This window comes from Amblyomma americanum, chromosome 9 (assembly GCF_052857255.1).
Source record: "Amblyomma americanum isolate KBUSLIRL-KWMA chromosome 9, ASM5285725v1, whole genome shotgun sequence".
Classification (NCBI taxonomy): domain Eukaryota; kingdom Metazoa; phylum Arthropoda; class Arachnida; order Ixodida; family Ixodidae; genus Amblyomma; species Amblyomma americanum.
This window is the reverse complement of record NC_135505.1, coordinates 11,988,843-12,004,298: the sequence shown is the minus strand read 5'-3', so window position 1 is coordinate 12,004,298 and position 15,456 is coordinate 11,988,843.

Genomic DNA, 15,456 nt, shown 5'->3' with positions numbered 1-15,456 from the left:
AGCGCGGCCTCGCTCGGCAGCGCCGAGCTAAGCATAGCTTGCCCCTGAGGGTTCCGGTTGGGTTTTCTCACTTGAGAATGCGCCCGCCGTGCCGGGAATTTCTCTGCAGGGGCGTCGTCAGCATTCGGTCTCACGGAGGGCACTGTCCGACCCACGCCACACGCGAGAAGACAGCGAAGAGCGAAAACACAGACCTAGAAGCAGACACGTAGCCACCCACTAGGTCTTCGTCTTCTTCTCACACCACCACACCAGTCTCACACACGAGTCTGCCACAGTATCTAAATCAGTTTGCAGGATTTGTGAATCAGAAGTGGAATTTACTACTCTGTAAACAACACAATCATCGGCAAACATCCTGAATGAAGACTGTATGCCAACTGATATATCATTAAAATACAGCAAAAACAAAAGTGGTCCCAATACTGAGCCTTGGGGAACTCCCGACGTAACTGGTGCATACTGTGAAGAAATACCGTTCAGAACAACAGCCTGCCTTCGTAACGACAGATATTCTGCAATCCACGCAATTACTTTACAATCCAGGTTATACGCTTTCAATTTGGAAAGAAGAAGACGGCGCGACAACATCAAATGCTTTGCGGAAATCCAAGAAAACGCAGTCCACAATTTGTTGCTTATCGATTGCCGATGCCAAATTATGAACGAACTCTACCAGCTGCGTACTGCAGGAAAATCCACGCCTGAAACCATGTTGACTAGTGCATAGGAGATTGTGTTTGGTGAGATGGGCCATAACGCAACTATATATTACGTGCTCCATAATTTTACAGGTTATGCTGGTTAAGGAAACGGGTCTGTAGTTCTGAACGGAGTTTCGCATACCACTCTTATGTATGGGCACGACACGCGCTACCTTCCAATCAGCAGGCAAGTCGGTTTCATTAAGAGACTTCTGGAACAGCCGGGTGAAATACAGACGTAATGTATCCGCACAATTCCTTAAAATTGCGGCAGGAATGTTATCAGGGCCACAAGCCTTAGCCTGATTCAAATCCTTCAATAATTTACGCACACCGTCAACACAAAAAGTAACTTCCGGCATGCAATCTATTTCAAGAGGTAATGCAAAATAGACAGAACGTGAACTAGGTGGCAAAAACACAGATGAAAAATAACGGCTAAACATTTCAACTTTAGCCTCATCATCATGGATGATTATCTCATCATTTTTCAGAGCAGGTACTGAGCTGTCATCCTTACCATTACGCTTCACATATCTCCAAAATTCTTTGGTATCTCTGACAAGTTTTTCTCCTAAATTCGAAAAATACAAGTCTTTAGCAATGTGAGACTTCTGTCTGAATTCATTTTTTATTGTTTTCAGCCAGGCCAAACACTCTGGCGATCTAGACAACTTGTATCTTCGATAAATTCGTCGCTGTCTGCGAACAAGGGCACGTAACTCGGTGTTAAACCAGGCTTTATCTCGAGCTCTCTTACTTGATATAACGCTTGATGGAATAAAAGCTTCACGTAATTCGAACAATTTCTGTTTGAATGTATTCCATAGCTGTTCGATATTTAAGTTATCCGCGAGTTCATCAAAAGTTGGAAAGAATGAATCGAAAGCAGCGCTAATCGCCTCGTAGTTGGCCCTGCTGTAGACATTAATCTTTCGCCTAGGTGGTTTTGCAACCTTCACATAGTGAACTAATAAATCTGCTAGAATGATATTGTGGTCGCTCAAACCAGGCAACACTTGTACATTGCATACAACATCAGGCACGTTACATAGCAAGAGGTCGAGTACGTGCCCAGTTCCGTCCGTTCGTGATGGCTCATGCACATACTGACAAAAGGTGTTGGAATCTAAAATGTCAAAAAAAGTTGAGTATAGATTCCCTCGAGCTATATCTCTTGGTTCGTCAGCTGACCAGTCAATGTCCGGAAGGTTAAAGTCCCCCCCTAAAACAAGGCATTCAGTGTCAATGGTTTCAAGAAAATGAGATAAGCCAACTAGCGGCTTTACAGGAGTTAACCAGGATGTGTTCCATGGGTTTACGTATACAAGAGGTTAATGAAATGGGACGACAGTTTCCAACATCAAGAAATTCACCTTTTTGAAAACTAGAATCACTCAGGCCATTCGCCAGTCGTCAGCAAGAACACTTTCCCGAAATGTTAACTGGAACAGACGAGTAAGATTGTGGGCCAGGGGTTCCGCATAGCGACGTAGTAACACGTTAGGTACATTATCAGGGCCAACAGAGGTCTTCACTTTAAGGTTGAGTAGCATATTAAAAACACGTTCGTACGTAATGAAATCGGGAGATAGACGCGGGAGGGAATAATCAAACTGGATGTCATTGTGTGCCGTGGTGAAAAGAGAGTAAATGTATTGATTAAAGCAGTTGGCAATAACGGACGGGTCATGCGAAACGAAATTATTAACAGATAACTGAATCGGCTCTTTTTTAGTTTCACTGAGGTATCGCCAGAATTTCTCAGGTCTATTATTCAATAAGGTCGAGAATGAGTGAGTGAAGTATTTTGCTTTTGCTTCGGAGAAGTGAGAGGCTAGCGCAGCTTTAACGGTTTCATGGTTGCTATTGAAATGAGTGCAACGTTTGGCACATTTTAAGGTTGCGAAACAGATGAATAAATTTTCGTGTCATCCACCGGTTTTTTTCGTTAATTTAAACGCGTCTGTTTGGTACATGATTATCTAGGCAGAACTGTACTGTTGCCATGAATGACGCCTATAATGATGTCACATCACCCCATTGATTATGACAAAAATGCCACAGGGTGTACAATATGGCTTGGTCATTGGCTCGTGAAAAATATTTCACAATACGAACAGGTTCTTCCATATGGCGTTGTCGATTTCTTATTGGAATGGTCAAGTTTACTATATCGTAATCTGAAATATCTGCTATCAAGGCGGAAAGCTGGGCTAGTTGGTTTGTCATCATTATTTAAAAGACTAGCGCATATACTTACATGCGCTAGTTTTTTAATTATTGAAGAAATACCTGCGTCTGCTTATACCGTATTGTCAGACACACTTCTGTTGACACAGATTAAATCAAAAGTAGAACGGGCATTGCCAGTTTCACGAGTGTAACCAGTGTAACAAGATATAACAGGTATAACAAATATAACAAGACATAAGAGTATAACAAGATCGCACACCCCCATAATAACAGTCAAAGGTTTTTTCAATAACATTAAAGTAAACTTTGGTTTAATCCAATTGATTTCGGCAAGAATAAAATCACCAGCAAGAATGAGGCGGTCTTTCTAATGCAGGCATCAGTGATAGTCAAGCCTGAATAAATAATCAGGAGAGCACGACGGCGTTCTGTAAACAGCACACGCTGTGAATAAATTGCCCCAACAATTTACTTAGATAATTAGGCATTAATGATCTGGGATTTGATTAAGGACTATGCCGCTTAGGAGTTTTCAATACTACAGCCACGTCGACGCCCCGTGAGGGTCGGTCGCGACGAAAGATTTGGTGAGAGCTGATTATCAGGACGGAATCACTTACAGCATTATGCAACCAAGTCTCAGTGATGACTGTTATGTCAGGATCATGCACTAAGAGAAGGTACTTAAGTTTATTCGTCTTATTGCCACACGTTCATCGGATGGTGCGCCTGCGCTGGAACCCTGGTCCCATGACCACTTCGACAGCAGCGCCCAGAAGACAACGCACACTATAAAAGAGGTCACACAGACTGCATTTCGAAGTTCAGCGGTGGTGCACGCACAGCACGGCTTTAATCAACATCCATTCTTTGCCTTCGCAGTACTCCCAATCGCATGCATCAGCTTATCAAGGCATACATTCGCCGAGGAATGCCACGCGTTTATCGGATGGTGTGCCTGCACAAGAACCTTGGTAGCGTGACTATCTGGACAGCAGCGCCCCGAAGACGCACGCTATAAAAGAGGCCACACAGACTGCATTTCGCAGTTCGGCGGCGATGCACTCACAGCTCGATTCTGATCACCATCCATTCTTTGCCTTCGCAGTACTTCTAATCGCATGCATCATTTATCAAGGCACATCTTCGCCGAGGACTGCCACGCGTTCATCATATGGTACAACTGCGCTGGAACCCTGGTCCCATGACCACCTCGACAGCAGCGCCCCGAAGACGCTCGCTATAAAAGAGGCCACACAGACTGCATTTCGCAGTTCGGCGGCGATGCACTCACAGCTCGGCTCTGATCACCATCCATTCTTTGCCTTCGCAGCACTCCTCATCGCATGCATCATTTATCAAGTGTGGGAAGCCTGCTAGATTTCCGCCATGGCGTCTGCGCGGCATCCCGCGTCGCTTTCTTTCCCTTTCTCCCGCCTCGTGCGGCAGGGGAGACGGCTGGTGGTTAATCGCTGTCATTCGGCCGCAGCTCCGCCCCCGGCTTCCCAAGGGCCTTTGCCATTGGTGACTTTTGGGGGGAATTCGGGACCCGTTTGGGGTGGTCGCGCGACCTTCCGAGCGGGGCCCAGAGCGAGAGAGAGACCCCTCCGAGACAGCGTAAGGTGCGTACGTTACTGTTCGTCCGAGCCGGCCTCTGCCGTTCGGACCAGTTCATACTCGAGCTCGCCAGCGTGGGTCCTCGATCCGCCGCGGCTCGAGCCTGTCCAGGGGTCCAACGACCTCTAACAGGCGCATCTTGCGTTGACTGCCCACTCTCTCTCGCAAACGGCCCATCGGCCCACATGAGAGAGATCACAGCACTGCCGCGGGGACAATCTCCTGCAGCGGCGTGCTAGCGGCGCGCATTTCTCTTGTTGCCCCGTGCGCGCACCGGAGCCTTGCTCTGAGCGCGCCCCGGGACGGGGTGACTATTGAGTGTGTGTATGTACCGCTGGAGGACGGCGTCAATAAACGTCTCCTTTGTGAACTTGGAGGCCTGTTTCTTGCGGCGAGCCGCTCTTCTCTCTTCAGAGGTTGAACGCCGCCGCAGCGGTGCCCCAGGGTGCGTGTGGTGACGGCTGATCGGGGCCCTTGGCTCGCGCGAAGCTCGAACCCGCGGTGGGTAGAGGCCTGTGCCTACTGAGAAACCCACACAAGGCACATCTTCGTCGAGGACTGCCACGCGTTCATCGAATGGTGAGCCTGCACAAGAACCCTGGTAGCGTGACTATCTCGATAGCAGCGCCCTGAAGACGCACGCTATAAAAGAGGCCACACGGACTGCATTTCGCAGTTCGGCGGCGATGCACTCACAGCTCGGCTCTGATCACCATCCATTCTTTTCCTTCGCAGTACTCCCAATAGCATGCATCAGATTATCAAGGCACATCTTCGCCGAGGACTGCCACGCATTCATCTGATGGTGCGACTGCGCTGGAACCCTGGAACCATGACAACCTCGACAGCAGCGCTACGAAGACAACGCACGCAATAAAAGAGGCCACACAGACAGCATTTCGAAGTTCGGCGACGGCGCACTCACAGCACGGCTCAGATCACCATCCATCCTTTTCCTTCGCAGTACTCCCAATCGCATGCATCAGATTATCAAGGCACATCTTCGCCGAGGACTCCCACGCGTTCATCGGATGGCGCGACTGCGCTGGAACCCTGGTCCCATGACCCCCTCGACAGGAGCGCCCCGAAAACAACGCACACTATATAAGAGGCCACGCAGATTTCATTGCACAGTTCGGCGGCGGCGCACTCACAGCGCGGATCTGATCACCATTCATTTTTTGCCTTCGCAGTGCTCCCAATCGCATGCATCAGATTATCAAGGCACTTCTTCGCCGAGGACTGCTACGCGTTCATCGGATGGTGCGACTGCGCTGGAACCCTGGTCCCTTGACCACTTCGACAGCAGCGCCCCGAATACAACGCACACTATAAAAGAGGCCCCACAGACTGCATTTCGAAGTTCGGCGACGGTGCACTCACAGCACGGCTCTGATCGCCATCTATACTTTACCGTCGCAGTACTCGCAATCGCGTGCATCAGATTATCAAGGCACATCTTCGTCGAGGACTCCCACGCGTTCATCGGATGGCGCGACTGCACTGGAACCCTGGTCCCATGACCCCCTCGACAGGAGCGCCCCGAAAACAACGCATGCTATAAAAGAGGCCACACAGACTGCATTTCAAAGCTCGGCGACGGTGCACTCACATACGGCTCTAATCGCCATCCATTCTTTGCCTTCGCAGTACTCCCAATCGCATGCATCAGATTATGAAGGCACATCTTCGCCGAGGACTGCCACGTGTTCATCAGATGGTGCGCCTGCGCAAGAACCCTGGTCCCATGACCACCCCGACCGCAGCGCCCCGAAGACAACGCACGCTATAAAAGAGGCCACACAGACTGCATTTCGCAGTTCGGCTGCGGTGCTCGCACAGCACGGCTCTGATCACCATCCATTCTTTGCCTTCGCAGTACTCCCAATCGCATGCATCAGATTATCAAGGCACATCTTCGCCGAGGACTGCTACGCGTTCATCGGATGGTGCGACTGCGCCGGAACCCTGGTCCCTTGACCACTTCGACAGCAGCGCCCCGAAGACAACGCACACTATAAAAGAGGCCACACAGACTGCATTTCGAAGTTTAGCGACGGTGCACTCACAGCACGGCATGATCACCATCCATTCTTTGCCTTCGCAGTACTCTCAATCGCATGCATTAGATTATCAAGGCATATATTTGCCGAGAACTGCCACGCGTTCATGGGATGGTGCAACTGCGCTGGAACCCAGGTCCCATGACCACCTCGACAGCAGCGCCCCGAAGACAACGCACGCTATGAAAAAGACCACCCATAACGCATATCGCAGTTCGGGGACAGTGCACTAACAGAAGGCTCTGATCGTCATCAATTCTTTGCCTTCTCAGCACTCATAATCGCATGCATCAGATTTTGAGGGCACATCTTCGCCGAGGGCTGCCACACGTTCATCAGATGGAGCGCCTGCGCAAGGACCCTGGTCGCGTGACCACCTCTACAGCAGCGGCCCGAAGACAACGCACGCTATAAAAGAGGCCACGCAGATTTCATTGCACAGTTCGGCGGCGGCGCGCTCACAGCACGGCTCTGATCACCATCCATTCTGATCCTTCGCAGTACTCCCAATTGCATGCATCAGTGTATCAAGGCACATCTTCGCCGTGGATTGCCACGCGTTCATCTGATGGTGCACCTGCGCTAGAACCCTGGTCCCGTGAGCACCTTGACCGCAGTGCCCCGAAGACAACGCACGCTATAAAAGAGGCCACACAGACTGCATTTCGAAGCTCGGCGACGGTGCGCACACAACACGGCTCTGATCGCCATCCATTCTTTGCCTACGCAGTACTCCCACTCGCATGCATCAGATTATGAAGGCACATCTTCACCGAGGACTGCCGCGCGTTCATCTGATGGTGCGCCTGCGCTGGAACCCAGGTCCTATGACCACCTCGACAGCAGCACACCGAAGACAACGCACGCTATAAAAGAGGCCGCACAGACCGCATTTCGAAGTTCGGCGACGGTTCACTCACAGCACGGCTCTGATCACCAACCATTCTTTTCCTTCGCAGTACTCCCAATTGCATGCACCAGATTATCAAGGCACATCTTCGCCGAGGACTGCCACGTGTTCATCGGATGGTGCGACTGCGCTAAAACCCTGGTCCCGTGACCCTCTCGACAGGAGCGCCCCGAAAACAACGCATGCTATAAAAAAGGCCCCACAGACCGCATTTCGAAGCTCGGTGACGGTGCACTCACAACACGGCTCTGATCGCCATCCATTCTTTGCCTTCGCAGTACTCCCAATCGGACGCATGAGATTATGAAAGCACATCTTCACCGAGGACTGCCACGCGTTCATTTGATGGTGCACCTGCGCTGGAACCCTGGTACCGTGAGCACCTCGACAGCAGCGCCCCGAAGACAACGCATACTATAAAAGAGGCCACACAGACTGCATTTCGAAGCTCGGCGACAGTGCATTTACAGCACGGCTCTGATCGCTATCAATTCGTTGCCTTCGCAGTACTCCCAATCGCATGCATCAGATTATGAAGGCACATCTTCGCCGAATACTGCCACGCGTTCATCGGATGGTGCGACTGCGCTGCAACCCTGGTCCCATAACCACCTCGACAGCAGCGCCCCGAAGACAACGCACGCTATAAAAGAGGCCACACAGACTGCATTTCGATGTTCAGCGACGGTGCACTCACAGCACGTCATGATCACCATCCATTCTTTGCCTTCGCAGTACTCCCAATCGCATGCATCAGATTATGAAGGCACATCTTCGTCAAGGACTGCCACGCATTCATCGGAAGGTGCAACTGCGCTGAAACCCTGGTGCAATTACCCCCTCGACAGCAGCGCCCCGAAGACAACGCATGCTATAAAAGAGGCCACACAGACTGCATTTCGAAGCTCGGCGACGGTGCACTCACAACACGGCTCTGATCGCCATCCATTCTTTACCGTCGCAGTACTCCCAATCGCATAAATCAGATTATGAAGGCACATCTTCGCCGAGGACGGCCACGCGTTCATCTGATGGTGCACCTGCGCTGGAACCCTGGTCGTATGACCACCTCGGCAGCAGCGCCCCGAAGACAACGCACGCTATGAAGATGGCCGCACACTGCATTGCACAGTTCGGCGGCGGCGCACTCACAGCGCGGATCTGATCACCATCCATTTTTTGCCTTCGCAGTACTCCCAAACGCATGCATCAGATTATCAAGGCACATCTTCGCCGACGACTGCCACGCATTCACCGGATGGTGCGACTGCGCTGATACCCTGGTCCCATGGCCTCCTCGACAGCAGCGCCCCGAAGACAGCACACGCTATAAAAGAGGTCACATAGTCTGCATTTCGAAGCTCGGCGACAGTGCACGCACAGCACGGCTCTGATCACCATTCATTATTTGCATTCTTAGTACTCCCAATCGCATGCATGAGTTTATCAAGGCACATCTTCGCCGAGGACTGCCACGCGTTCATCGGATGGTGCGCCTGCGCTGGAACCCTGGTCCCATGACCTCTTCGACAGCAGCGCCCCGAAGACAACGCACGCTATAAAAGAGGCCACACGGACTGCATTTCGAAGCTCGGCGACAGTGCACACACAGCACGGCTCGGATCGCCATCCATTCTTTGCCGTCGCAGTACTCAGCCGCATGCATCAGATTATAAAGGGAAATCTTCGCCGACGACGGCCACGCGTACATCTGATGGTGCGCCTGAGCTGGAACCCTGGTCCCATGACTACCTCGACAGCAGCGCCCCGAAGACAACGCACGTTATGAGAAAGGCCACACAGATTGCATTTCGCAGTTCGGCGACAGTGCACTCACAGCACGGCTCTGATCGCCATCCTTTCTTTGCCCTCGCAGCACTCCCAATCGCAAGCACCAGATTATAAAGGCACATCTTTGCCGAGGACTGCCACGCGTTCATCTGATGGTGCGCCTGCGCTGGAACCCTGGTCCCATGACCGCCTCGAGAGCAGCGCCCCGAAGACAACGCACGCTATAAAAGAGGCCACACGGACTGCATTTCGAAGCTCGGCAACGGTGAACTCACAGCACGGCTCAGATCGCCATCCATTCTTTGCCGTCGCAGTACTCAGCCGCATGCATCAGATTATCAAGGCAAATCTTCGCCGAGGACGGCCACGCGTTCATCTGATGGTGCGCCTGCGCTGGAACCATGGTCCTATGACCACCTCGACAGCAGCGCTACGAAAACAACGCACGCTATAACAGAGGCCACACAGACTGAATTTCGAAGTTCGGCGACGGTGCACTCAGAGTACGGCTCTTATCGCCATCCATTATTTGCCGTCGCAGAACTCCCAATCGCATACATCAGATTATCAAGGCACATATTTGCCGAGGACTGCCACGCGATCATCGAATGGTGCAACTGCGCTGAAATCCAGGTCCCATGACCACCTCGACAACAGCGCCCCGAAGACAACGCACGCTATGAAAAAGGCCACACAGACTACATTTTGCAGTTCGGCGACAGTGCACTTAGCGCACGGCTGTGATCGCCATCAATTCGTTGCCTTCGCAGTACTCCCAATCGCATGCATCAGATTATGAAGGCACATCATCGCCGAGGACTGCCACGCGTTCATCGGATGGTGCGACTGCACTGTAACCCTGGACCCATGACCTCCTCGACCGCAGCGCCCCGAAGACAACGCGCGCTATACAAGAAGCCGCACTGACTGCATTTCGAAGTTCGGCGACGGTGCACTCACAGCACGGCTCTGATCGCCATCCATTTTTACCGTCGCAGTACTCCCAATCGCATAAATCAGATTATGAAGGCACATCTTCGCCGAGGACTGCCACGCGTTCATCTGATGGTGCACCTACGCTGGAACCCTGGTCATATGACCACCTCGGCAGCAGCGCCCCGAACACAACGCACGCTATGAAGATGGCCGCCAACTGCATTCCACAGTTCGGCGGCGGCGCACTCACAGCGCGGATCTGATCACCATTGATGTTTTGCCTTTGCAGTAATCCCAATCGCATGCATCAGATTATGAAGGCACATCTTCGCCGAGGACTGCCACGCGTTCATCGGATGGTGCGACTGCGCTGGAACCCTGGTCCCATGACCTCCTCGACAGCAGCGCCCCGAAGACAACGCACGCTATAAAAGAGGCCACACAGACAGAATTTCTCAGTTCGGCGGCGGTGCACGCACTGCACGGCTCTGATCACCATCCACTCTTTGCCCTCGCACTACTCCCAAACGCATGCATCAGGTTATCAAGGCACATCTTCGCCGAGGACAGCCACGCGTTTATCGGATAATACGCCCGCGCAAGAACCCTGGTCCCGTGGACACCTCGACAGCAGCGCACTGAAGACAACGCACGCTATAAAAGAGGCGACACAGACTGCATTGCACAGTTCGGCGGCGGCGTACTCAAAGCACCGTACTGATCACCATTCATTTTTGGCCGTCGCAGTACTCCCAATCGCATGCATCAGATTGTCAAGGCACATCTTCGCCGAGGACTGCCACGCTTTGATCGGATGGTGCGCCTGCGCTGGAACCCTGGTCCCATGACCGCCTCGACAGCAGCGCCCCGAAGACAATGCACGCTATAAAAGAGGCCACACAGACTGCATTTCGAATTTCGGCGACGGTGCACTCACAGCACGGCTCGGATCGCTATCCATTCTTTGCAGTCGCAGTACTCCCAATCGCTTGCATCAGATTATCAAGGCACATCTTCGTCGAGGACTGCCACGCGTTCATCTGATGGTGCGCCTGCGCTGTAACCCTGGTCCCATGACCACCTCGACAGCAGCGCCCAGAAGACAACGCACGCTATAAGAGGCCACACGGACTGCATTTCGATGCTCGGCGGCGGTGAACTCAGAGCACGGCTCGGATCGCCATCCATTCTTTGCCGTCGCAGTACTCAGCCGCATGCATCATATTCCCGCACTTAGTTTAGCCATCACGCTACCGGCTCCCCCGTGCGGTCTGTCTTCGACCTTTGTCGCGCGCCGGACATCGTCCTCCTCTGCTCGGTGCAAGGCCCTGCCGGATACGCTCTGCGCAGTGTGCTCGCCAGGTACTGTTCTGCCAGGGTTTGAACGTCCTACCGGCGTCCGTGACATTTTTGGTGCAGGTGCTGGGTACGATCTATGTACGAAGAGGTCCCAGGAACCTCCAGCGCTCAGCCACACCCCCTGGACACGACACCTGTCCACAAGTCAAGCCGCCGCTTGAAAGGCTTAGCTCCCGAGCACAATCCCCTCGCCGCGCCATCCCGCAAGATGACCTCTACGGTGGCCAGCCAGACCTTCCAGCAAACTGAGTTCGCCACCGCTGCTTCTTCATTCGCCTCGTACGCCCGCGCCGTTTCGTGGTGGCAAGTTTGAAGATGTGGAGGACTGGTTGAACGGGTATGACAGGGTCTCTGAATTTAATCTGTAGGACGAGGACCGCAAGCTTCGGAACGTCTACTTTGCCCTCCAGGACGTCGCCAAGACGTGGTTCGAAAACCACGAGTCCGCCATCCACACCTGGCGCCATCCACTTCCGGCGCCAGTTGCTGGATACGTTCAGCAGCAACGAGCGGAGGGAGCGTGCTGAATTGGCCCTGCAATCGAGAGCGCAGCAGCCACACGAGAGCGTGGCGATGTTCGTGGAGGACATGACCCGGCTTTTCAACCGCGCTGATCCTTCGATGTCGGAAGCCAAGAAGGTGCGCCATTTGATGCGGGGCGTCAAGGAGCAATTGTTCGCTGGGCTCGTGCGCGATCCTCCGGCTACAGTCGCCGATTTTGCAAAGGAGGCGGCAGGCATGGAGCGCGCCCTGCAGCAGCGGTTTGCGCACTACGGCCGTTCCTCAGACATCACTGCTGTGGAGTGCCACATGCCGAGGCCCGGGGATGAGAATACCTCCCTCCGAGAGCTCATCAGGAGCATCGTTCGCGAAGAGCTGCAGAAGCTTCGCTCTGTGGAGCAGCCTCCTAGTGTCACCGCCATCTCGGAGGCTGTCCGTGACGAGATACGCCGCACGGTGCAGCCCACTCCACCGCCGCCACCGCCAGCGCCCTATGTGATGACATACAGCGAGACATTGCGAAGTCCTGCGCCACCACCGCCGGCGTTCTACTCTCCTGCCCCTACCGCGCCGTCCCACCGATTCCCGCATACGACAGCTCTGCCAGACGACCGCCCACCCGTCACGAAGGCAAGCATGTGGCGAACGCCGAACAACAGGCCCCTGTGCTTCCATTGCGGCGAAGCAGGCCACATCCGTCCTCACTGCCCGTACCGCCGGATTGGCCTGCGCGGCTTTTCGCCCGACGCACCCCTGCCGCGCTAGGGTGAACGACCCCGCGAGATCGATCAGTACCTAGCGGCCAACGTCCCACCTGTACCCACTGCCCAACGTCAGTCCAGGTCACCGTCGCCTCGACGGTTTTCTTCACCAGTTCGCCAGTCCTACGTCCGGCAGTCCTCCAGCCCGCGCCGGGAAAACTGAGGACGGCGACCCCCGGAGGTAGGGCCGCCGTCACCGGACATAATGACGAACATCCTCCGCTCACCGACGTTAGCATGCGACCCGACCTCCGACCCCACGCCGCGACGACCTTTCGACGCCCAGAGACGCCTTCTTCGCTTGATGCCTCAATTGGACAATCTGAACGACCCTTAAGTCCGACGACTTTTCGACGAACGGAGACGCCTCCGCTTGACGCCCCAACCCGACCGCGAGAACGATCCCCTAGTCCGACCTCCCTCACACAGAGTTTTTCTGACGGTGACCAAGCTTCGGCTGATATCTCGGTCATCGTTGATGGCCGCCGCGTGACTGCTCTCGTAGATACCGGAGCCGATTTCTCCGTCATGAGTCGTGGTCTGATGCTGGTCCTGAAAAAAGTACTGACACCTTGGCCTGGAACACACATCCGGACAGCTGGAGGCCATCTGGTGACACCGCTTGGCGTCTGCACCGCTAGAATGGAGATTCGTGGTGTCACCTTCACTGCCTGCTTCGCTGTGTTGGCTCATTGCTCGAAGGACCTCATCCTCGGGTTAGATTTTCTTCGGGAACACGGTGCGATAATCAACCTCCGCGAACTTGTCGTGACGTTCTCACCTCATTGTGCCATAGCCGACAGCAGCGAGCCCGACAGGCCTGTTTTTCGCGTGTTTGATGACAATGTCACGCTACCACCACGCTCCAGTTTGTTTATTACGGTGGAATGCTCCAACCAACGCACTGCTCACGGGGTTGCGGAAGGTAACCTGTCGTTACTGCTGAGTCAACAAGTCTGCGTTGCGCGGGGTGTTACTTCCCTCCGCGGACTGCGACCGCAGCTTTTTGTTACGAACTTTAGCACCAATACCGCCACTTGCCGCAAGCAACCGCCATAGCCTATTTCGATGAAATTAGTGACTCACTCTCCCACTGCGCCTGCTCCCTCAACGATACCCATGCATCGACGTCTGACGCCCCCGTTATGACTGACGTGAACCCCGACCTAACCGCCGATCAGAAACACCGCCTCCACATGATCCTCGACTCTTTTCGTGACTGCTTTGCGACCACTTCTAAAGTTCGACAAACATCGGTCGCTAAACACCGCATTGTAGTGGATGAAGGCGAGAGGCCTATACAACACCACCCCTATCGAGTGTCTGCGAAAGAACGGGAGGTGATTCGGAGGCAGGTTGAGGAAATGCTCCGCGACGAGGTTATCCAGCCGTCAACAAGCCCGTGGGCTTCGCCCGTTGTGCTGGTCGCCAAGAAGGATGGCACTCTCCGATTCTCCGTCGACTATCGTCGCCTCAACAAGATTACTAAAAAGGACGTTTATCCGTTGCCCCGAATTGATGACTCGTTCGCTCGCCTGCGTCATGCCCGATACTTTTCCTCTCTTGATCTACGCAGTGGGTAGTGGCAGATCGAAGTCGATGAACGTGACCGTGAAAAGACCGCGTTCATAACGCCTGACGGTTTGTACGAGTTCAAGGTGCTCCCCTTTGGCCTGTGTACCGCTCCTGCCACCTTTCAAAGAATGATTGACACTTTCCTGGTTGACCTCAAATGGCAGTCGTGTCTCGTCTATCTTGAGGGTGTGGTTATTTTCGCTGCGATCTACGAAGAACATCTCAAACGCTTGAGTGCAGTATTGACGGCCATCCGATCAGCCGGTCTATCTCTAAAACCCGAAAAATGCCACTTCGCGTACCAACGGCTTAAGTTTTTGGGCCATGTTGTGACACCTGAGGGTGTCAGCCCCGACCCCGACAAGACGGCTGCTGTAGCTGCGTTCCTGACTCCCACTGATAAGCGAGCTGTGCGCCGGTTTCTTGGCCTCTGCGCATATTACCGACGCTTCGTGCAAGACATCTCCAGGCTGGCTGAGCCTCTCACACGGCTGACAAAAGACGATCAGCCTTTCGTCTGGGCACAGGAACAGCCGGACGCCTTCGAAAAGCTTCGCCAACGCCTACAAACAACGCCCATTCTTGCCCATTTTGACGAGGAGGCGGATACAGAACTTCACACCGATGCCAGCAACATTGGCCTCGGTGCAGTCCTCGTCCAGTGGCAAGATGGTGTTGAGCGTGTGATTGCTTACGGCAGCCGCACGCTGTCTCGGTCCGAGGCCAATTACTCAACCACTGAAAAGGAGTGCCTAGCTGTTGTGTGGGCGATAACGAAGTTCCGGCCCTACTTGTATGGTCACCCGTTTCGGGTCGTGAGTGACCACCACTCACTGTGCTGGCTCGCGAATCTTAAAGACCCCTCGGGCCGGCTAGCTCGTTGGAGCCTTCGCTTGCAAGAATTTGATGTAACAGTTGTCTACAAGTCGGGCAACAAACACAGCGATGCAGACTGCTTGTCCCGTGCTCCTATCCCGTCCAGCTCTGATGACCTCGAAGATGACCCCCTCTTTATTGGTGCTCTGACCACGTCCGACCTCGCT